Source organism: Schistocerca cancellata, chromosome 3, assembly GCF_023864275.1.
Source record: "Schistocerca cancellata isolate TAMUIC-IGC-003103 chromosome 3, iqSchCanc2.1, whole genome shotgun sequence".
In the NCBI taxonomy this organism is placed as follows: Eukaryota; Metazoa; Arthropoda; class Insecta; order Orthoptera; family Acrididae; genus Schistocerca; species Schistocerca cancellata.
In genome coordinates, this window is record NC_064628.1 from 577,023,917 (window position 1) to 577,049,192 (window position 25,276).

Here is a 25,276-nt window from a genome sequence, read left to right on the forward strand (position 1 = left end):
GGAGGATCGCGGTGGTGGGCAGAGAAGGGTCTGGGCATGTGCCTGCCTGGAGGCCTCGTCGGTGCAGATCTTGGTGGTAGTAGCAAATACTCCAGCGAGGCCCTGGAGGGCTGACGCGGAGAAGGGTTTCGTGTGAACAGCCATTGCACACGAGTCAGTCGATCCTAAGCCCTAGGAGAAATCCTATGTTCATGAGGGCCATCATAGCATGATGCACTTTGTGCTGGCCCCCGTTGGGCGAAAGGGAATCCGGTTCCTATTCCGGAACCCGGCAGCGGAACCAATACAAGTCGGGCCCCTCTTTTAGAGATGCTCGTCGGGGTAACCCAAAAGGACCCAGGACGCCGTCGGGACATCGGGTAAGAGTTTTCTTTTCCGCATGAGCGTTCGAGTTCCCTGGAATCCTCTAACAGGGAGATAGGGTTTGGAACGCAAAGAGCACCGCAGTTGCGGCAGTGTCCCGATCTTCCCCTCGCACCTTGAAAATCCGGGAGAGGGCCACGTGGAGGTGTCGCGCTGGTTCGTACCCATATCCGCAGCAGGTCTCCAAGGTGAAGAGCCTCTAGTCGATAGAATAATGTAGGTAAGGGAAGTCGGCAAATTGGATCCGAAACTTCGGGATAAGGATTGGCTCTGAGGATCGGGGTGTGTCGGGCTTGGTCGGGAAGTGGGTCAGCGCTAACATGCAGGGCCTGGGCGAGATGAGTGCCAGTAAGTGCGGGCGTTTAGCGCGGGTGTGGTCTGCTCTCAGCCTCGTGCTGGCTGGCGGTGCAGGATGCGCGCGCCTGGGTGGCGTTCGCGCCCCGGTGCTTCAACCTGCGTGCAGCATCTGAGCTCGATCCCGTGCCTTGTCCTCCCACGGATCGTCCTTGCTGCAAGGTTGCGTCCGCCTTAGAGTGCTCCTCCTGGGGCGCGTGGGTGCGCGGATTCTCTTCGGCCGCCATTCAACGATCAACTCAGAACTGGCATGGACTGGGGGAATCCGACTGTCTAATTAAAACAAAGCATTGCGATGGCCCTAGCAGGTGCTGACGCAATGTGATTTCTGCCCAGTGCTCTGAATGTCAACGTGAAGAAATTCAAGCAAGCACGAGTAAACGGCCATAGTAACTATGACACCCTTAGTGTGGCCAAGTGGCGGCAGTGCGGCTGCATCCGAACTCGGCTTTTCGAAGCGCGGTTTTGCTGTAGTCGTGCTGCTGCTGCTGTGAGGTGCTTTCTTTGGGTTGTAGCTACAGGGAGAGTGATGCGCTATACATGGGGCTAGCCCTCTTAGCCTCTCCTCTTCTGCAGTCTTCTCCCCTTCACGTGGGGCCGCTGATTTCGCAGAGTGGAAGACCGCACCAGGGGCTTGGGGGTGTTACCAGCCCCCTCTCGCATTATCCCTTTTCAGTTGGGGGCAGCACTCAAGAAAGTACAAGTGGTGGCCCTTCCGCTGAAGGCGCCACCCCAGCTTCCCCAGCACCTATCCGGGCAACTGGCCGTGCCGCATATGTGGTAACGGGTGCAGCAATTTATGCCTGCAGAGAGTGCCACCGTAGCTTTACAACCAAGAACAGTCTCGGGGTCTACCGCCGCCGCCAAAACCCCGCGGCCGCCAACGCGGAGATCGTCACGGAGAGGCATTGCGCAAGGTGGACACAAGAAGAGGTCCTGTCGCTCGCCAAAGCAGATGCTGAACTGTTTCTTGAGAGGGACGCACGGTTCTTCTTTGTCATTCAAGAACTGACTAGGATGTTGCCCGACCGAACGCTTGAGGCAATCAAGTGCCAGTGGCGGAACGCTGTCCACAAGCAGCTTGTCCGTGAGTTTATGGAGGCACTTGAGATCGGTCGGGGGGAAGAGCCAGCGTCCTGCCAGGGAGCGGGGAGGCCGCTGCCTGACCCGGGCGATGGCGCTGCGCCACCTGATGTAGCAGCCGAGGACTTCGTGGCTGGCACCACCGGGCCGCCGCCGGATGGGCCGAATAACGCCGCCATCTGGGAGCATCTAGCGGGGCTGCCCGCTTCCGCTTAGCGCTTCTCTGCTCTTGACCGAGTCATCAGTCTAGGGCCGGGTACACCGCCTGAAATCATCCTTGGCATGCTCCCGGATGCCCTTGCGTCGGTCAGGTCCAGATGGGAGAGGACGAGCACGAGGGTGCAGAGGCCGCGCCAATAATCGAAGTGGCCGCCTGCCGCACCGCCGCAACAGAAGCGCAAACGGCGCCGATGGCAGTACACGAAGACGCAGGATGCCTTCCGAAGGTCGCGAGCGCGTTACATGCGTGGCCTCTTGGATGGCACCCTGTTGCAGCCGCCACCCGACATCCCCGGTCTGCTGTACTTCTGGGCGGACCTCTTCTTGAAGAAGCCCATCTCCACCGCAGGCTTCATCCGTGACTGCCTCCTTCCGCACTCGGAGCTTGTCGCTCTTGAGTGCCTATGGGGGCCGGTCACACGTGAGGAGGTCACGGCTGCCTTGCCGCCCAGGGGATCAGCGGCCGGTCCTGCCTTACTCCAGCTGAGCTGCGGCGCTTGCTGCATGAAGTCCTGGTCAAGCTGATGAATCTCTTCCTTCTGGCTCGTGCCCTTCCCGAGCGGCTGCTTCGCGCGCGCACGTCCCTTCTCCCCAAAACGGCTGCACCAACATCCCCTGCTGACTTTCGCCCCATTACGGTATGCTCGGTGCTGGCGCGGACCTTCCACAAGGTTCTCGCGTCACGCCTGATGCGCACATGTGCTGTGGACGAACGTCAGCTGGCATTCACCCACCGGGATGGGATGTTGGAGAACACCTTCATCCTGGACACTGCTCTCACCGATGCAGTCCGCTCCTGACCCTCTGTCTTTGTGGCGTCGATCGACGATTCTAAAGCATTTGATTCGGTGGATCATGCTGCCCTTCGCCCAGTGCTGAGGGCTCATGACCTGCCGGATTGCTTTATCGAATACGTCGAGCGGTGCTACGAGGGCAGCACGACAGTGATAACGGGCGGCGCCGGAGTGGGCGTCTCTGTGCAGCCATCATGGGGCGTCCGTCAGGGCGATCCTCTCTCCCCCCTCCTTTTCAACTTTGGTGAACTATGTTTTAGGTCAACTTCCCTCCCACATCGGAGCTAGGATACTTGGTCGCAGAGTCAATGCTGCAGCCTTTGCAGATGACGTCCTGCTGTTCGCGTCGACCCCGAGGGGCTTGCAGTCCCTCATTGATGCAGCTGTCGCAGCACTCGCGCACCTAGGACTGCAGATCAACACCCGGAAGTGTTTCACCCTCGCCTTGGTCGCGTCTGGACGCGCAAAGAAGGTGAGGGTGGACGGCGACGGCACCTTCAAGGCAGGCAACACCAACGTGCCTGCCCTGCGTGTGGTGAAACCTTCCGGTACCTGGGGCTGCAATTTTCCACCGCGGGTCGCTGCATCTTCAACCCCTGGCGCCACCTGGAGGAGCAACTCGACGTAACCTCCTGAGCTCCGCTGAAGCCGCAACAGCGCCTCCACGCTCTCACCAAAGTACTTCTCCCTGGCCTGTACAATGGGCTGGCCCTCAGCCATTGACGGTGCGGCGCTTTCATCTTCCGCCGCCGTCAAAGGGCAGCATCAATGGGCCACCGACACCAGTCGACTGCTATCTGGGCGTGACTACATCGACGATCTCTGCGCCCGCACCAACGCCTTCCCGACGAGGGCACGGCGCAGTCGAGGGCGGGATGCGGACACCAGATGTCGCGCGGGCTGCCAGGCCGTGGAGACCGCCGAACATGTACTACAGGCTTCCTTCAGGTCGCACGGGTCCAGAGTCAAACGACATGACGCAATCGTGCGGTATGTCGCTCGCGGACTCGTGCAGAGGGGCTTCAATGTCTCAGTGGAGCCCCACCTCCGTACACCTGAGGGAATCCGCAAGCCTGACGTGGTGGCGGTTAAAGACGGCATCGCCCGCGTGATCGACGCCCAGGTAGTCGGAGACCATCTTGGACTCGTCTGGTGTCACTCCCAGAAGGCGGCCTATTACGACACGCCGTCGATCCGGCGTGCCATCTCCAACCTGCACCGTGACGTCGAGGAGGTGACTGTGTCCACCGCAACGTTGAATTGGATGAGCACATGGACTCCAGCGTCGGCGAGGGACCTCTTCGAGTTAGGCTTTCGTCCCTGAGACCTGGCGGTACTCAGCACCAGAGTACTGCGGAGCTGCTGCACAAGTTGCCGCATCTACGAGCGGATGACGGCGCAAAGACTGATGCCACGAGCCGGCATCGGCTAGGTTGCTGGTTATCCTTCTGCCCTGACTCCTGGGGCCTATCATAAGGAGGAATTCCGTCTTTATTCTTCTCTGTCTTTCCTTGTCTTTCATATATGTGTTTTCTTCCTTCCTATAAACATAAGTTTATCATGGTGTTTCGCCCTGTGAGTCCCCACTTCGGTGGTGGGCATGGCGAGGTACACAACACCGACAAACCTATTGTGCCATGTATATATATTTATGTATGTGTTATTCCTTTGGAATAAAGACAGCTGGAATAGCAAAATGCGTCGTCATCTAATTAGTGACGCTCATGAATGGATTAACGAGATTCCCGATGTCCCTATCTATTATCTAGCGAAACCACTGACAATGAAATTGGCTTAGAAAAATTAGCGTGGAAAGAAGACCGTGTTGAGCTTGACTCTAGTCTGGCACTGTGAGGTGACATGAGAGGTGTCGCGTTAAGTGGGAGATGGCAACATCGCCGCTGAAACACCATTACTTTCATTGTTTCTTTACTTACTTGGTTAGGTGGAGGGCGTGCGTCGTGGTATAACAACCAGGCGTCATGGTGTTCTCGAACCAAGCGTGTTAGGGTTGCGTTCGCGCCACGGCTCCGTGTCCTGCGCCGCAGCGTGCGGTGCATGTGGGTGCAAGCCTGCGTGTGCCGTGCGCCCCGTGTTCGTCGGCGCGTCCACGTGTGCGGGAACAGTTTACTCCCTCGCGTGATCCGATTCGTAGACACTGCCAGGCGGGGAGTTTGTCTGAGGCGGTACTTCTGTCACAGAATAACGCAGGCGTCCTAAGGCCAGCTCAGCGAGGACAGAAACCTCGCGTAGACCAAAAGGGCAAAAGCTGGCTTGATTCCAATGTTCAGTACGCATAGGGACTGCGAAAGCATGGCCTATCGATCCTTTTGGCTTGGAGAGTTTCCAGCAAGAGGTGTCAGAATAGTTACCATAGGGATAACTGGCTTGTGGCGGCCAAGCGTTCATAGCGACGTCACTTTCTGATCCTTCGATGTCGGCTCTTCCTATCATTGCGAAGCAGAATTCGCCAAGCTTGGTTGGTTGGTTAGGGGAAGTGACCAAACGGCGAGGTTATCGGTCTCATAGGATTGGGGAAGGATGGGGAAGGAAGTCGGCCGTGCCCTTTCAAAGGAACCATCCCGGCATTTGCCTGGAGCGATTTAGGGAAATCACAGAAAACCTAAATCAGGATGGCTGGATGCGGGATTGAACCATCGACCTTCTGAATGCGAGTCCAGTGTGCTAACCACTGCGCCACCTCGCTCAGTTCGCCAAGCGTTGGATTGTTCACCCACTAATAGGAAACTTGAGCTGGGTGGTATCAACCCTGGCAAATCGCCGTCCGCTGTCTCCTCCTACCGTCCAATCAGCCTTACCTTGGTCTTCAGCAAGGTCCTGGACTATCCTCACCCGACGCATCCACCAGCATCTCCGCCAGCACTGCCTCATTCCCGTTACCCAGTGTGGCTTTCGGCCGTCCTTCTCTTCCGACGACCTTCTCCTTCACCTCTCTTCTCCCTGGAACTTGAACGAGCTTATGACCGCGTATGGCATACCGGTCTCCTCTTCAAGCTCAAACCTTCGCGCTTCCCATTAACTACGTCTGTCTGATCGGCTCCTTTCTCTCCCGCCGTCCTTCCTATGTCACCATCCATAACACAGATTCCTACACCTTTTTCCCCTCCACCGGTGTGCCCCAAGGCTCCGTCCTCTCCCCCCTTCTGTACCTTTTGTACACGGCGGACATGCCACCGCTGTCACCCCCCGTCCACCTTCTCCAGTTTGCCGATGACACCGCCTTCCTTGCCCTTGCCCTCACCCTGCAGCGCTCCCAACACCTTCTCCACTCCCATCTTGACTGGTTCGCTGCTTGGTGCAACCAGTGGTTGCTCAAGGTCATTCCCTCCAAAACCCAGGCGATCATTGTCGGCAACACCACCCCTTCCTTCCGCCTCCTTGATTTCTATCTCACCATCTATGGCCGTCCTATCGCCCTCACTCCCACCCTTATGTACCTTGGCATCACCCTCGACCGTCGCCTCTCCTGGACTCCCCATCTCCAGACAATCCAAGCCAAGGCACGCTCCCGACTCTGTCTCCTGAAGCTCCTTTCCGGCCGTACGTGGGGTCAGAACCCCTCCACCATCCTCCACACCTACAAATCCCTCATCCGCCCTAACCTTTGTTGCGCCCATCCGGCCTGGATCTCCACCCCCCTACCTTTTATAAATCCCTCCAAATCCCCTCCCCCTTCCTCCCTTCCCCCTATCACCCCTGCCCATGGCATCTGCTCTCCCTTCTCCCTCTCCCACCCCCCCTCCTCCTCTCTTGGCGGGTCCCTGGACTCGTACACGGTTAGTGAACATTCGCGCGCCGTAAATCACCGCCTCTTGTTCTGTGTGTGCCATCGTTTTGTGCTTAAGTTGTTCAGTGTTCTTCGTTTTGTGCCCCTCCGTTCACGTGTGACAATTTTCGTCTAAGTCTGTGTCGAAGTGTCTAAACAAATTTTTATCTTTGACTCTATGCCCGTGAACGGCTCCATGTATTTTAAGTAATGTTTGTCTCCGTTTATATGTCCACCGTATTTTTTTCTCTAAATGTCTTCATTTGTATCTTTTGTGTTTCTCTGAGGCCCAAGAGCGGCGTAGTATGCGGCTGCTGGCCTGCCTGTACACAGGCTTCAAAATAACAATTAAGAATTTAAAAAAGAGTGGTATCCCATATGCCAAAATCCCACTGTCCCTATACATGAGCTCCAGCTGTCTCATACTGTGGGCCCTCAAGCTGTGCAGGCTCTTGGTTGGTAAAAGGCAGTGTGGGGAAAGATGCGTCTCAAACAGCCTCTCCTTCTCAAGTGCTCTTACCTGCCTTCTTGAGGTGGAGCTGTTGAGCCTTCGGGCAACTGAAGGGTAGGGGCGCGACGGTGTGCTGAACAACTGGTACACTGGTTCTGATGGCTGCATTTGCTGTGGTGGGATCCTGCCCCAAGTCGGCGAAGGCCACTCAGCTTGTCTTGGACTCCAAGGCATGCTCTGCCAAGCCAGGGCGTGGTGACATGTCCCCGGTCAGGTTAGATGGGTCCAGACCTCCGAACGTCTGGGCGACCGGCCCGGCCCCTGAGTAGGACCGGGTCCTTGGCCTTCGATGGGAACCTGGCCTAGTAGGGGCGAACGACGGAGAGTGAATCTGCGCTCCCGGAATGCAGGTGGCATTTGCCAATAAGGGAGCGGGTGAAAACTGTGGTGGTGTGGCTGTTGAAGAGGACTAGTGCGCTGTACCCACGACGTGGTAAACCTGGCAGCTCAGTTATTAATAGCTCTTGGTCAAGGGGTGGGACCGGTGAGCGACCTGCATATAGCCTGCCCCCATGCCAGAGAGGCCAGCCTGGGGCAAGAGACAGGCTTCCATTTTTCACTCTCTAATTATTCTGAAATGGCTGAGAATCAAGAGAGTGTTATTGCATTAGATACTGGTGAAGTATCGAGCCTCGAGGATGTATCTGTCGCTGAGCGCCACGCAAAGTTCCTAAGACTACTGGATACGAGCATCAAAAACGGTAAGATAAGCAATTACGCTATCAATCATATTAGGGACTTCGTAGCCAACTGGGCAATCGCCCACTCTCAGTTAGAGGGTAGGGTACCTTAATTAGAAAAGGAAAATGAAAGACTCAGAGGTCAACTGACAAAGACTTATGCTGCGGTTGCCCAGTTGCCAAGGCACCGACAGCGAAAGAAACTATGCAGGAGAACATCAAAAAAGTTACTCCTGCAGTGTTCATAAAACCTAAACCTGGCGATGACATTAAGGCTGTTAAGTCAGCATTTGAGAAGTGCATTGATCCTAAGAAGGATAAGATAAAGATAAACAATGTACGTACAGCAGAGAACGTGCTGATAGTAGAAACGGGCTCACAAGAGGACTGTCAAAAGATATTAAACTATGAACAATTAAGTAACAAAGTGAAGTGTGAACCTCCACGCAAGCGTCGATCTTTGATGTGTCTGTATGATGTACCGACATTCATGACAACAGACAATCTGGTTGACGCAATATATAAACAAAATTTTGATGTAAACATGTCTAGAGGAGAATTTGACGAACAATTCAAATTACGCTTCAAAGTAGGTCCACGTGAGAAGTTAACAGTACACCACGTGGTAGAAGTCTCGCCAAGTTTATGGAAATTACTCACGAGAGTGGGTCGGTTGTACGTTGGCTACTCTGCGTTGAACATAAAAGATTACCTGGCGGTGCCACGATGCACCAAGTGCCAGGACATAAATCATGCTAATAAGTATTGTACGCAACCCGATGTCATATGTGGCCATTGTGGCCTGTCTGGACATATGAAGATAGGTTGTCCTAACAAGGAGAAAGCAGCAGTATGTGTACCATGCAGAAGACGAGGCCGTAAGTGTGGTGGACCTAAAGATTGTCCAACCCACAAGATGTTCTTAGATAGACTTATACAAAGAACAGACTACGGAGATGTTTAAAATGGTACAAGTAAACGCAATGCGCAGCCAGATGGTTGCGCATGAGCTAAGGAAACTAGCGGAACAAGAACAAATAGATGTTCTTCTGATACAAGAACCGAACTCCTGTGCAGGTCGTGTCCCTGGCTTTCCTGCAACAGCACAAGTGGTTTACTCGGGTGGGGACCCCATGAGTGCAATTATAAAATTGAACAAAACTATAAAAACTACGATATTAAGTCAATTCTGTACCGAGCATATTACGGTTGTACAACTCACTTTGTTTTCTTACAGTATGTACGTTGTTAACGTCTACTGCTAATTCAGACATGACATCAAGATTTATCTTGATCAGTTGCATTGGATACTAAGAGTTTTAGCTGGGCAGGCTATAATTGTAACTCTAGATTACAATGCTAAGTCCCCACTCTGCCACAGTGATGTACAGGACGGTAGGGGTGCGGAGCTTGTTGATTTGATAAAGGAAATGCACATGCATGTGATAAACTTGCCTGGGTGGAGTGGGTGGAAAGGTTTAATTATGCTCGGACAGACTGGGACCGACTCGTGCAGGTGTTCAGTCCTCCAGAGTTTGAAGAGGACATAGGAAACATTGATGAAGCTGTGGAGGAGCTTGTGAGATCCGTGAAAACAGCTATCACACTGGCTGTACCTCGAATAGCGAGATACATCTGCAGGGAGTCCACCCCGTGGACCCCTGAATTGACTGTGCTTAAACGGTCGGTCAGCAGGGCGCGAAGCAACTACCAAAGAAGCTTTGCCCATGACGAACGCCAATACCACCTGCGTATTTATCAACGTCTGAAGCAGAGGTATAAGGATCAGTTGGACGGTGTAAGGCGCCTGTCCTGGGAAAGATTTGTGAACGATCAGTTGGGAACAGACCCTTGGTGGGTTCCTTACAACATCGTTCGAGAAAAAATTAGATCGCCCATGATGTTGTCTACACTACGTGCTGGGGTTGGTGGCACGACCAAGAATTGGGAATAAACCGCAAGACTGCTGTGGAACACACTACTACCAGATGACATCGAGGACCAGGATTCGCCCGAGCAGCGGGAAATACGTCAGGCGCTCTCGAATCCGTACGTTAACGATACAAACGTTAACCCCTTCTCTGCAGAAGAGGTAGAAGCAACCATCTACACTTTTGCAAGGAAGAAGGCACCTGGTCCTGATGGGATCCCTGTGGAGATGTTACAGGGACTCGCACACTTGGTCGCCCCAGCACTAAGTCGTATTTACAACACCTGTTTACAAAAGGGTTATTATCCACTAAAGTGGAAAACTGCAGAAGTTGTAATTATCAGAAAGGCCCTGATAAGGATCCAACGATGCCGAAATCCTATCGGCCTATGTGTCTGCTGGATGTAATGGGCAAGGCATTTGAGAAGTTGCTGGCTGACTGACTCTTGAGTCACCGAACTCTGCACGGTATGAGTGATAGGCAGTTCGGATTCCGAAAGGGTCGCTCCACTCAGGATGCAATTAATGAGGTTTGCCGGATTGTTCACTCTGCGACATCGAAGTATGTTCTTGGCATAATGATAGACATCTCAGGGGCCTTCGACAACCTGTGGTGGCCGGCACTCACCTCTCGCCTAGAGAGATTGGGTGCCCGCAGCTGCTGTATGGGTGTCTGGAGGCCTACTGTGATGGAAGAACTGCTAAAATAACGGCTCCTAGAGCTGTTGTATCTAAAAGAGTATCCCATGGTTGTCCCCAGGGATCGGTGTGTGGTCCCATTTTCTGGGATATCAACATGGAACCATTGTTGAACGTCCTGCAGGGAGAGACTGCAGTTCTGGGTGTTGTTGCTTATGCAGATCATCTCGCAATTCTAGTGGAAGGTGACACCCGCAATGTGATCGAAGACCGATCACGACTGGCTTTTGGACTGTTAACCAACTGGTGTGAGAAGAATAAAATGTCTATTGCACCACAAAAATCGCTATACATGCTCTTGAAAGGCAAGTTAAATAGGGACCCAACAGTCAGAATCAATGGACAGGCAGTGTCGCGACAGAGATATGCCCGTTACCTAGGGGCATATCTAGATGAGAATTGGAGTTTGATTCCGCATATTGAGCAGATAACGACAAAGTCCTTAGGTCTGTTCAATAAGATAATATCAATTGGACAAAGAAGGTTTCATCTGCCGTAAAAGGCAATAACTATCTAACACAACAGTATATTGGCACCAATAGTAGGGCACGCATCCAGTGTGTGGGCCCACAGGTTAGCTCTGGTGTGGCCTGCCGCTGCTGTCAGGCGAATACAGAGGAACGTTCTGTTCAGATGTATTGGAGGATTCAACACAAGTCCAACAGATGCACTATTGGTAATTATGGGTCTATGTCCTTTAGACCTGATAATAAGGCAGCACGCAGCCTCCTACTGACTGCACAAACAGAACATCGACATGGTGCAAAATATAATGGGCACTCCTCTGGTAAGTGTCAAATCCAGCCGAGAAAAAATGCTTGACATTTGGCAGGACGAATGGGATGGGTCCAGTACAGGCCGTAGAGTCCATGGGTTTCCACCCACAGTAAGGGAATGACTAAAGAACAAGATAATGAAGCCCTCACAGGGCCTAGTCCACTTCCTTAGAGCCCACGATCCCTACCACACGTACCTGCATCAAATAGGTAAAAGGCCAACACCGGAGTGTGACTGTGGTGCCCACGAACGATCGCCGGAACACATAGTGTCCAATATACGGACAGCCTGTCTCAGTTAAGAGACATACTTCTGCAAACAAGGGATATAAATGAAATAGTAACAAATGGCGAATTGTTTAGCAATTTCGCAAAATTAGTAAATTAAATCTCAAGGGAGGCCCAGCGAGTCTACCTTGGGAAAGGGTAAATGCGCTTCAGATCTAATGCTCAAATGTAAATATGTAAATACTACGTTTGTTTAAGTCTTTGAATTGTAGATGCTAGTATGGTGTTGGGGGGAATAAAAGAGTAGTATAAATGGAGTGGTTTCTTCTAGTAGTAGCGGCCCGCCTCCATGTGGCTAGGGACGCGCAACTCTCTGGCAAGATTCCGGAGAGGCTAAGAGGCCGATCATTCATATAGACCATAACATTGCGTAATAAACAGATAGTGTGCATGCATTAATAAACCACTTCTGTAGTACTAATAGCAGAGATAGTTAGTCTTAATACACCCACTCAAAAGTGTCAGAAAGTGGGTTATGCATGTTTGACAAATTTGAAAAAAATAATTGTCCCTGAACATGCTCTAAGTTGGTGAACACAATGTGAACCCCACTTCACCCAGACGCTCTATCACACAGTACACTCTGCCTGTAACAGACACAGCCACAACACTAAAGCACTAGCATGGAACAACTTCCAGTGCATCCTCTCCGCCACATAACACCATCCAAACAGTGACAACCAGAACGTGACGTCAACTAATAAGACAGAATGTCAAACTCCACCCACAAGCAACATTGCTCAAATCAGCCGACAACACCCACACATGTCCTACACAGTGTTGCACCCTACATCACCACAATACATTGTGCCACAACACAGACAATACCTGGAATAAAAGACACAGTTCTGCCACTCCCCCGGTAAAGCCATGGAACTGACCCAGCACCCGACATCAGCCAAACGTGCATCCTGACTTGACACATCTGGCGCTGCTTGAGGCAGCCACCAACTACCCGCACTATGAACGAACCCTAGCCCCATACACCGACCGTTACCCAAAGTTGTGCCTTAACCTAACCCAAGTTGTGCCTTAACCTAACCCACGTTGCACCTTAACCTAACTCACATTGCGGCTTAACCTAACCTACGTTGTGCCTTAACCTGCACTGTAATGTGGGCTGATGTAGCGTGTCGTGACACATAACATACAGGCATTCAAGAATCGTTGAATTCGCAAATATAGATGGACTTCAACGTTTGCTTGTGAAGTTACGCAAACAAACAACTGGTAACCCATTGTCGTGCAGTTGTTTTCGCTGGAGGTGAATCAGTGAGGGCGACGATCGGTACAGCTACTAACCGGTTGTTTCAGCGATACCCACCATACCCACGAACGAGAATGGGCATGTGGGTATGAAGCGATATGCGGCAGTGGCTGGGTGGGACTGTCCCCGGCCAGTGGGGGGGGGGGGGGGGGCGTCCACCCGGCGTGCTGGTCGCTTGGTGCATGGGCGCACGCGCTACAGCCAGCTGGTGGGGGCTCACAGTGGCAGGCGCGCCGGCCGACGGACGCGGCAGGCGGCGCAGCTGCACGCCGGCGCACACTGCCCGCGGCGCCGTGAAGCCAAAGTCGGTCCTACGGGCCCGGTCCGAAGTGCGGTGGTCATCTGCAGTGTGCCGGTCCTATTGAGAACTCTGTGTGTTGAGGATGCGCCGCCGCCCGGGACTCTGCGCCACGACGCCGTTTGCTGCTCGGTCGCCCCAGCGGGTCTCGCTGGTGGTTTGTATCGCAGCTGTGCGGACGTGTTGGCGCGTGCGCTGTGCTGGGAGAGTTCAACTTCGGGACCCAAAAGAGGCTTTGCCCTTCTCTGGTGCTGGCGTTGGAGCTGCTGGTCACCGTAGGTGGCGCGTGTTGTCTCCCGCCGGCAACGCCACGACAGCACGCTCCCAGGCCTCTGTCGGCAGTGGCAAGCTCAGTTGGGAGCACAGTTGGTCGCACTGAAAGCGTCTACCCGCCTAACTCTGGGCGATTGCGCTTTTCTCGAACCCGACCAAGTACTTAGAACTGCGCTGCTGGCCGCCGGGCCTGAGAGGGTTTCGAGGTGTATCGTGCAGAGGAGCTCAGCCTCCTACTGTTTGCAGAATAATTGAGCGGACGCTTGCATATTCGCGCAGGCCCCCAGGACAGACTCCCGGGCGGCCCATTGCCCAGCACTAGTTGACACAGCTCCCTGGTTGATCCTGCCAGTAGTCATATGCTTGTCTCAAGGATTAAGCCATGCATGTCTCGTAGAAGCCGCATTATGGTGAAACCGCGAGAGGCTCATTAAATCAGTTATGGTTCCTTAGATCGTACCCACGTTACTTGGATAACTGTGGTAATTCTTGAGCTAATACATGCAAACAGAGTCGGGGAGTCTGGCGTGAGGTCAGTCGCTTGACGGCGCGTTTCGGTGCGGGCCCGCCCGTTGCCGGCGCGCCGTAAGGCACGGAAGCTCGCACTGGAGCGTATCGCATTACGTCGAGCGTGCCGCGGCAGTCCTCACTCGGGGAAGTGATGCGTCTCTTACAGCCTCTCCTTCCCAAGTGGCTCTTTCCGCCTTCCCGTGGTGCCAGACGTCAAGCTTGGCATTCTGCCTTGCGTCAAAAGGGAGAGCTGCGACCCAACCCGATGCGAAAGCGAAGGGTGCGTGGCACAGGGGGAGCTGTGTCGAGGGACCGAACACCAGTCCCTTTCTGTTCGCAGGGTACAGACCAGCAGGTGCTCTGCATGCCGGCGACCTCGTTTGTCGGCGTGGGATCAAGGCGCGAGTCGGCAAGGGTGCTTCGCCGCTCCCCTGGGTAACCGTGGCGTGTTCTGCCAAACCCAGGAGGTGGTGACATCGCCTGGGCTAGGTTAGATGGGCCCAGACCGCCGAACGACTGGGGGACCGACCCACCACCTGAGTAGGAGTGGGTCCTTGGCCTTCAGGTGGAAGCTTGGGCTAGTAGGCGGCGAAGGGCGAGGGGTGCATCCGCCTCTCCGGAGTGCGGGGTGCACTTGCCGAGGAGCGTCGTGTGAAATCGTCGACGACGAGGCCTTCGATAGGGACCAGTGCGCTGGCAACGGCGCGTTGAACCCTGCAGCTCTGGAGTGCCCTTGACCTAGGGGCGAGGTCGGTGGGCGAGCTGCAATAGTCCCCCCCCCATGCCAGAGGAGCCGGTCCGGGGTAAGAGACGGGCTCCCAACTTTTTCACTCGTCAAACTAACAATGGCCGATCAAGAGACGAGTGAGTCGAGTGTTATTTCGAGGTGTTCGGCAATTACTGTTCCCACCCCTGAAGAGGGCCTGGGGCAGAACGTAGAAAACGTGACTGAATGGCATACCAGGATAAATCAATTATTAGACACTAGTATCAAAAATGGTAAAATAAGTAACACAGCAGTACTCTCAATTAAGAAGGAGCTCGCCGCCTGGGCTATCGCTAGCGCGAAGCTCGAGGGGCGACTCGAGGAATTGGAAAAGGAAAATGAGCGATTGCGGAAACAGCCCACCAAAACGTGGGCAGGAGTGGTCGCACAAGCGGCCACCAAAACACAAACCACAAAAGAGACCATTGAGAAGGTGTCCAAAAGGCCTGACACGGCAGTCTTCTTAAGACCCCTGCCAGGCCAGGACATCAAAAAAGTACAGGAGTTATTTACAACCACTATAAACCCGGCAGCAGACAAAATAAAAATAAACAAGGTAAAGGCAACAAAAAATGTTGTTATAGTAGATGTTGCCACTGAAGAAGACCGGGACAAAATACTAAATCATGACAAACTTAAAAAGGTTGTTAAGTGTGAACCGCCCAAAAAGCGGAATCCCTTAGTAATCCTATACGACGTACCCACTGCAATAAACGAGAACGACATCTATGAGACAATAAATCAACAGAATTTTGAGAACATGAGTTTGGACAATTTCAAAAAAGAATTTAAATTACGCTTTAGAACTGGACCCAGAGAGCGCGATGTTGTACATCATGTAGCTGAAGTTTCGGGAAATATGTGGCGAAAGCTCACCACTATGGGCAGAATCTATATGGGGTTCCACTCGATAAACGTTAGGGACTACCTTGTAGTTCCCCGGTGTCATAATTGTGGAGACCTCGATCACGTTCACAAACACTGTGAGCGAAAGCCGGCTTGCTCCAGGTGTGGCGCAGAAGATCACACCAGGAAAACCTGTGGCAAAACAGGGATATGTATCCCTTGTACAAGAAGAGGAAAAAAGAACTGTAATGCCACGGGAAGAAATTGCCCTACATATAGGTTATTAGAACAAAGACTAATTTCGAGAACTGATTATGGCTGAATCCATATCAGGCGGCAGGAAGCCTAAGAGAAAGTCCCCGAGTAAAAGGATGAGGGATGCACTAAGGGCCAGCAAATTTAGGGAGTTCTTACAAGGAGCTACCAATATCCGAATCACAAAAGTAGATACAAAAGATGCTGGTGTACAAACGGACCCCTGTGGTTACATTGGTGCTTCCTCTCCCCTAAGACGGGGACTAGGGTTGCTTAAAGAGCCAGAACGACCAAAAGGGCATCCTGTGGCAAAACAACAAACGCAAGTACCAGAGAAACAAGACATACAAGTAAACATAATAAACAGCACATCTTCCTCTACCAACTCTGGTATACAAAAAGGTTTGGGCGTAGATCCCAATAGGGTATACCCCAACCTAGAACACGCACTACAACTAGCACGCCTGGAGGAGCCGGCGGTCCTCACCACAGCCCTGAGGCACGTGGTACGTGTCGGTCACGAATACGGCAGAGACGTCACCTTCTCGGTGATGGAGGCTGTCGACAGAATACAGCTGAAGACAATGAATCTCCCCACTGACTTTGGGGCCCTGCGTGACCTAATCAAAAAAGTATTTGAAAGACGAAATGAGAAATTCGATCTAGATGAACTTTACAGTCAATCTGTCATAACAAATGGAAGAATAGCTCACGACTGGAGCAAGAACTGGCCCGAATCGCGTATTAGAACATATTATGCACGAGACCCATTTAAACGTAGGACAGATTAATTCACACAACAGCAAATTAGTCATGCAGGATCTCCGCAGAGTCGTGGAGGAGAGGTGTCTGGATGTGCTCTGTTTGCAGGAACCATACTCCCTGGCTGGGCGAATCCCATTTGCGGCAGCAAGCTGGCAAGTCATTCATAGCGGAGCAGAACCCAGAGCAGCTATAATGATAATCAATAAAGCATTAAGAGCCACAGTTCTCTCCCAGTTCACCGACGATCACTGCAACGTCGTGGAACTACAAACACCAGCTGGGGTACTATACATTATTAACATGTACTTCCAGTACGGCCGGACAATAGATGAATTCCTAGACAAGCTTACACAAGTAACCACGGCGTTGCGAGGACGTCGGTGTGTTATTACAGCAGACATAAATGCCAAGTCCCCCCTGTGGTTCAGCGGCACACGAGATGACCGAGGAGAAAAGGCCGAAGAGACCATCATGGCGCTCCAGTTAATGGTCGCCAACAAGCAAGGAAACCCGCCCACCTACGCAGGAGGTGGGGGCGAGGGCACTAATATTGACGTTACATTGGTCACGCCCAATCTCGCCACCAGAGTAACAAACTGGATGGTCTGGGATCAGGTAACAACCAGTGATCACAATCTCATCACATTCTCATTGGGAGACGAGGAATGCCGCTGGGACATGGGGTGGGAGACACAGCTAAACTACAACAGAGCTGACTGGGATCGCCTGGCGAGGGAGTGTGAAATACCAACATTGCCCGACGGTGACGAAAATGTCGAAGAATACGGAGAGGAGCTGGTGAAAGCAGTTGTAAGGGCGGTAAAGGCCGCCGTACCAACCAGGAGGAGAGCCGTAGCGACCTCTCCGTCACCATGGTCAACCGAACTGGGACAGATGCGCCAGTCGGTCAGGAGAGCGAGGAGGTACTACCAGCGGAGTGTCGTCTGGGAAGAAAAGCAACGTTGGTTGCTGAGATACAGAGAGGCTAAAGAGCACTTCCAGCAAGAGCTTAAGGCAGTGAGGCTACAGAGTTGGGAAAAATACGTACAAACGCAACTAGCTACAGACCCATGGGGCGTACCATACAAGTTAGCACGGGAAAAGATTAGGTCACCCATGGTGTTGTCCACCGTCAAGGATCAGGGCAGGATGACGGAAACCTGGCAGGAGACTGCTGAGGTCCTCCTCCGTGTCCTGCTGCCTGACGATGGCGAAAACGATGACTCTGAAGCACAACAACAGATTCGGAGACAAGATCTAGAGGAATACCGAAACAACAATATGGTATATCCCTTCTCCGAGGAAGAAGTAGCTACACAAATAAAAGCCCTTAAAAGAGGCAAGGCTCCAGGCCCAGACGGCATCACTGCAGAGGTGGTGCAATTCCTGGCTCCCCAATTGGTGGCACCTCTCACAAAGTTGTACAACGAGTGTTTGCGGCTCGGGAAATTCCCCCAAATATGGAAAAGGGCTACAGTTGTATTAATTAAGAAAAGTCCAGACAAGGATCCACGAGAACCCAAATCCTACAGGCCCATTTGTCTATTAGACACACTGGGGAAACTTTTTGAGAGGTTGCTGGCAGATAGACTGGCAGCACATCGAGTTTTGTGCGGGATGAGTGACAGACAATTCGGCTTCAGGACCGGGAGATCGGCGTCTGACGCCATCGCCCTGGCTGCGGAGGTCTGCGCCTCTACCCCGCACAAATACGTGGTCGGCATCATGGTGGATATCAGTGGCGCCTTTGACGGCCTGTGGTGGCCCTCGCTCTTCTCTCGACTGCGAGAGAAGGAGTGCCCAGGGTCGCTATATGGCTGTCTCAGGAGCTATTGTGAGAATAGGGAGGTCTGGCTATCGTCCCCTAGCGGAAGAGTAAGTAAAAAGATCACCAAGGGGTGTCCACAGGGGTCAGTCCTGGGGCCACTCTTTTGGGATGTTAATATGGAACCTCTTTTGGACAACCTTCAAAACAGCGATGATGTGCTAGAGGGCATAGCCTACGCGGACGACCTCCTCCTGCTGGTTGGCGGCCGCATCCGCGAAGACTTAGAGCCGAAAATCGAAAGGGCCATAACAATCCTAAGTACATGGTGCCACCTGTCCAAAATGAAGATCTCTCCAACAAAATCTACATATCTACTCCTAAAAGGACAACTAGTTAGGAATCCAACTGTGAGGATAGACGGCTCACCAGTTCTTCGACGCCATGAAGCGTGATACCTGGGCGTAGTCGTCGATGAGAAGTGGACTTATGCATCACACATAGACACTGTCACACAAAAATCTTTAGAAACATTAAATCATCTCATTGCAATTGGACATAAGCGATTCCACCTACCACCAGAACTAATCAAATTATACCATAATAGTATATTGACGTCAATTGTAGGATATGCATCAGGAATCTGGGCCCACAGACTCACGAGGGTTATGCCTGCCATGGCTGTGAGAAGAGTGCAGCGGAGCATGTTACTTAGATCAGTGGGAGCATATAGAACTACACCTGGAGGAGCCCTAACAGTACTGATGGGGCTCTGCCCGCTCGACATTAAAATTCGGGAACAGGCAGCATGGTACTGGATAAAAAAGGGAAATAGGGACAAAGTAGTTGAATTAATGGGGATATACGTGGGGAACAAAATTGAAATTAAACGAAGGGGGGAAGAACTTTGGCAAGAACAATGGGATAATGAGGAAACCGGTCGGCGAACACATGAACTGCTGCCCAATATTAGGGAAAGGTTACAATTAAAACATTTCACGCCATCACGAGGACTGCTGCACTTCCTTACAGGTCATGGGCCCTACCCGGCATACCTATGCCGGTTCGGGAAACAGGCGACACCAGCGTGTGACTGTGGGGCCACACCTGGCACCCCGGAACACGTGGTGTATGAGTGCCGCCTCTTCGACGACGTAGCCGCGCAATTTCGTCAGCAATTACCAAACCATGACACGTATCACCTGCTCAGGCATGAGGACCACTTTACAACCTTGAATAAATTAACCAATGAAATATCACTCAAAGTGATAAGGGACTACTTAAGGAACAACAATTAAGACCTAACTATTCCCAAATTAGACTCCGCGCACCTGACCTGTTCCGCCGAGGCGAGGACTTGGCCAGACGCTTCACGGCTGGAATCCGCCATGCCTAGGATTAGGGGGTGGGGTGCGCCCAACTACCGATCTGAGACACTCACAAACTTTGACACTAGGTTATATAGAGTAGACGTAGGATAAGCTAGGATAGAAATCTTAGTATAGTACTGCAGCGTACCATAACTCTGGCCAGCCCGGTGCCAGGGGCACGTTCACCGGGATTAGCTCGGTGAACAGGGCCAACATTGTAGGTTTATACTATGCTGGCACAAATGTAAACGCTGCAGGTAGAAGTAGCTTAGCATAAGTAGAACAAAACAATGTAGAAAAATAGATAGAAGTGCCCATAGTGCGAGCAACAGAAAAGTAATATATTGTGTTAGCTGTAGTACTAATATAAAACATAAAAAATGTATAAAAATAGGACCCACTAATTGTATAAGGTGGTGGGTTGTTTTGTATCATATAAAATATTGAGAATAAAGATTTTTTTTAAAAAAAAAAAACAGAGTCGGGGAAGTGATGCGTCTCTTACAGCCTCTCCTTCCCAAGTGGCTCTTTCCGCCTTCCCGTGGTGCCAGACGTCAAGCTCGGCATTCTGCCTTGTGTCAAAAGGGAGAGCTGCGACCCAACCCAATGCGAAAGCGAAGGGTGTGTCGAGGGACCGAACACCAGTCCCTTTCTGTTCGCAGGGCACAGACCAGCAGGTGCTCTGCACGCCGGCGACCTCGTTTGTCAGCGTGGGATCACGGCGCGAGTCGGCAAGGGTGCTTCGCCGCGCCCCTGGGTAACCGGGGCGTGTTCTGCCAAACCCAGGAGGTGGTGACATCACCTGGGCTAGGTTAGATGGGCCCAGACCGCCGAACGACTGGGGGACCGCCCCACCACCTGAGTAGGAGTGGGTCCTTGGCCTTCAGGTGGAAGCTCGGGCAAGTAGGCAGCGAAGGGCGAGGGGTGCATCCGCCTCTCCGGAGTGCGGGGTGCAGTTGCCGAGGAGCGTCGTGTGAAATCGTCGACGACGAGGCCATCGATGGGGACCAGTGCGCTGGCGACGGCGCGCTGAACCCGGCAGCTCGGAAGTGCCCTTGACCTAGGGGCGAAGTCGGTGGGCGAGCTGCGGAATTCCCCCACCCCCCCATGCCAGAGGAGCCGGTCCAGGGCAAGAGACGGGCTCCCACCCCTTTTTTGATCACTCGTAAATCATGGCTACAATTGATACGAGTGATTCGTGTGCGCCTCAAAGGGCTTCCGTTGCGCCTGATCCCTCTCCCCAGGACGAGCAGGGACAGGCAAGTAATGAGACAGTTATGGAGAGGTACTCAAGAATCTCGTTGCTCATGTAGCAACAAATAAAGAATGGCAAAATCAGCCAAGGTGGACTTACCATCATAAAAAATGAACTGGCTGCATGGGCTATTGCCCACGCCAAACTCGAAGGAAGAGTAGAAGAACTTGAGAAAGAAAATGACAGGTTAAGAAGGCAACCGGCAAAGACGTGGGCAGCTGTGGCTGCGCAAGCGCCCACCAAGCGCCCACAGAGTACGACTAGAGATACTATTGATAAGGTCGCAAAGAGAACAGACACAGCTGTCTTCCTCAGGACACTACCTGGGCAGGACACTAGTGTCAAAAAAATACAGGAACCTTTTACAAAAACCATAGACCCCGTCAAAGACAAGATCAAAATTAAAAAGGTAAAACCAAGTAGAAACTCCGTGATCGTTGAAGTTGCCTCGGAAGAAGACAAAGAAAAGCTACTGAACAACCAGAAACTGAACTCGGTGGTCAAATGTGAACCACCGAGAAAAAGAAACCCTCTCGTCATATTATATGACGTACCTGCAATTATGACGAATGAAGAACTAGCAGAAACAATTAGGTTACAGAACTTTGATAAAATGAATGAAGATGAATTCAAGAACAACTTTAAGTTGAAATTTAAGACTGGTCCGCAGGGTCGTGATGTTGTTCATCACGTCGCCGAAGTATCGGCGCCGATGTGGAAAAATGTAACAACAATGGGCAGATTGTATGTTGGTTTTCATGCCATCAATACAAGAGACTATGTCGTGGTACCTCGTTGCCACAACTGTGGTGACCTGGATCACATCCTAAGGCTGTGCACCAGGGAGCCGGCGTGCACCAAGTGTGGGGGAAAAGGTCATAGCCGCAAAGACTGCAAGGCGGCGGCAGTTTGCATACCATGTAAAAATCGAGGAAAGAAGTCTTGTGGAACCACCGGTAGAAACTGCCCCACATACAGAATGCTGGAGCAAAGACCGATTTCTAGGACTGATTATGGCTGAGCCCAGCATACCGAACAGGATGCCAAAGCGAAAGTCCCCGAGGAAAAGGAGGAGGGATGCCATGCGGGCAAATAGATTCAAGGACTTTCTGAAGTTGCTTACGGGAGTCATCAAAACTGAAACAAAGGACATAGCAATACAAACTGAATTTCCAACAATGGATATAGGAATACAATCAAATCTCCCCATGGCAGAAACTCTCTCCTCTGGATGCGGGGAAACAAAGCCGAAACCACACCAACAGCGGCAAGGGCATCCTGCGGCTCCAGCAACTCATAAGGACAGTAACACAAATAACCAACCAATACAAGAAAATGTAGTGACGAGCTCTAGTATGAGCCCCACCACACAGTGCACATCAATAGTTAGGCTACCACCGGTCGATCCGGTTAGGGTGTACCCCAACTTGGAGTACACCATGCAGCTATCCAGATTGGAGCAGCCGGCTACCCTGACCACTGCCTTACGACATGTGGTCCGCGTAGGACATGAAGACGGTAGAAAAATAACCTTTCCGGTTATGGAGGCTGTTGACAGAATCCAGCTAAAATCAGTGAATCTCCCCACCGACTTTGGAGCCTTGCGCGACCTGCTCAAGAAAGCATTCGAAAGACGAGGAGAGAAATTTGATCTTGACGACATCTATCAACAATCAGTTGTGGCACATGGACGAATTGCATTTGACTGGAGTAAGACCTGGCCACATGACCGAATACATACATACTACCCATAATGACGAAAATTACTATAGGACAGCTTAACACACAACAGCAGACTCGTAATGCAGGAGCTCCGAAGGGAGGTGGAGGAGAGGAGACTTGATGTACTCTGTCTACAGGAGCCATACTCCCTGGCTGGGAAAATAGCTTTTGCTGCTGCAAGCTGGCAAATAGTCAGTAGGGGGGATGACCCGAAGGCGGCAATCATAATCACTAACAAACTATTGAGAGTCACCACACTCTCGCAGTTTACAACTAGCCACTGCAACGTCGTGGAGCTTCAATCGCCCACGGGAATTATAACTCTCATTAATATGTACTTTCAGTACGGGGACAATATAGAACTTTACTTAGACCACCTAGCGAGAGTTACCACGGCGTTGCGGGGAAGAAAAGTCATAATAACTGCCGATATTAAGGCAAAATCCCCCCTGTGGTACAGTGGCACAAGAGATGCAAACGGTGAAAAGGTTGAAGAGTTTATTATGGCATCACAACTTGTGGTGGCCAACAGACCAGGCAATCCTCCCACCTACGCTACAGGTGGGGGACAGGGCACAAACATTGACATCACCCTTGTGACTCCGAATACAGCCAATAATCTTCAAAATTGGAGAGTCACAGAGAATGCCACCACAAGCGACCATAATCTGATAACTTTCACCATAGGAGAAAGAGAGAGACACTGGGCCACGGGGTGGGAAATACAACTAAATTATAAAAGAGAAGATTGGGAACGCCTAGCGAGGGAGTGTGACATTCCTCCATTACCAGAAGACGACATGCACTTAGACTTGGACGTGGACCAGAGGGCAGAGGAACTGGTGAACGCAGTGACAAGAGCGGTGAGGGCAGCCGTACCTACTAGGAGGAGAGCCATGGCGGCCTCCCCGTCACCATGGTCTGCCGAACTAAGCGAACTGCGTCAGTCTGTCAGAAGGCTGAGGAGGTACTATCAGCACAGTGTCGTCTGGCAGGAACGACAAAGGTGGCAGCTGCTGTATAGGGAGGAAAAGCGAAAATTCCAAAAGGAACTGCGAGAAGTCAGAGTGAGAAGTTGGGAAAACTTCGTTCTCAACCAGCTAGTCACGGACCCATGGGGGCTCCCATATAAGCTAGTGAGAGAAAAAATCCGCTCTCCTCTGGAACTATCTACAGTCAGGTACGGGGATAGGATGACGGAGTCCTGGCAGGAGACTGCGGGGGTCCTCCTCCGCTCCCTGCTGCCTGACGACAATGCGGATGGGGAAACAGAGAGGCAGCAGCAACTCAGAGATCAAGACCGAGAAATATACGTCAACGAGACAGCTGTCTACCCCTTCTCAGAAGAGGAGGTAGCGACCCACATAAGATCTCTACAAAGAGGGAAAGCACCTGGGCCAGACGGCATTGTGGCGGAGGTGGTGCAGTTTCTTTCGCCTCAGCTGACTGCACCACTGACACACTTGTACAATGAATGCCTTAGACAGCGTAAGTTCCCTAAGAAATGGAAAATGGCACATGTAGTCATCATAAAGAAAGGACCAGATAAGGATCCAGCAGAAGCGAAATCCTACAGGCCGATTTGCCTACTGGATATATTTGGCAAAATACTGGAAAAATTGCTGGCTGACAGACTGACAGCACACCGAGTGTTGTGCGGGATGAGTAGCAGGCAGTTCGGTTTCAGGCCGGGGCGGTCGGCGTCTGATGCAATCGCCCTGGCGGCCGAGGTCTGTGGCTCGACCCCGCACAAATACGTGGTTGGCATCATGGTTGACATCAGTGGCGCCTTCGACAACCTGTGGTGGCCTTCGCTCTTCTCCTGCCTGCGGGAGAAAGTGTGTCCAGGGCCGCTATATGGTTGCCTGAGGAGCTATTGCGAGGATCGGGAGGTCTGGCTATCATCCTCTAGCGAAAGAGTTGGCAAGACAATCACTAAAGGATGTCCCCAAGGCTCCGTCTTAGGACCCCTCTTCTGGGACATCCACATGGAGCCTTTGTTAGATAGATTACAACAGAGTGAAGAGGTGCTAGAGGTGATAGCTTACGCGGATGACCTCCTCCTGTTGGTTGGCGGTCGCAACCGTGAAGACATTGAACCAAAGATAGCGACAGCACTAGACAAACTTCAACAGTGGTGCCACGCGACCAAAATGACGATATCGCCCAGCAAATCTACTTACCTCTTGCTAAAAGGACATCTCATCAGAAATCCGACAGTCAGAATAGACGGTTCACCAGTTCTTAGACGACGCGAGACACGCTACCTAGGAGTCATCATTGATGAGAGGTGGAGCTTGGGCAAGCACATTGATACCGTCACCCAGAGAGCCCTTCAGATACTAAACAATCTCATCTCAATAGGTCATAAAAGATTTCATCTTCCTCCACACTTAATCAGACTATATCACAACAGCATCCTAACATCAGTCGTGGGCTACGGCTCGGGAGTCTGGGCGCACAGGCTCACGAGGGTAGTGCCCGCCATGGCAGTGAGAAGGGTCCAAAGAAGCAAGCTACTAAGAGCTGTGGGTGCTTACAGAACATCTCCAGGGGGGGCCCTATTAGTCATAATGGGGCTCTGCCCTCTGGACATCAAAATAAGGGAACAGGCGGCCTGGTATTGGGCCAAAAGGGATAATTACGTAAAGATTGTAGATATTATGGGTATCAGAGTGGGGGACGAAAGAGAAATAAGGA

General features: G+C 52.0%; 1 long non-coding RNA gene and 1 pseudogene across 1 annotated transcript in view; one reads left to right on the forward strand and one right to left on the reverse strand.

Annotated features, from left to right (window-relative positions):
* Positions 1–5,650, forward strand: part of LOC126177266 (large subunit ribosomal RNA) — a 7,879-nt pseudogene extending 2,229 nt beyond the window's left edge.
* The window catches only part of LOC126175430 (uncharacterized), a 96,486-nt gene that overhangs the window by 66,749 nt on the left and 4,461 nt on the right, over positions 1–25,276 (reverse strand). The window lies entirely within an intron of this gene.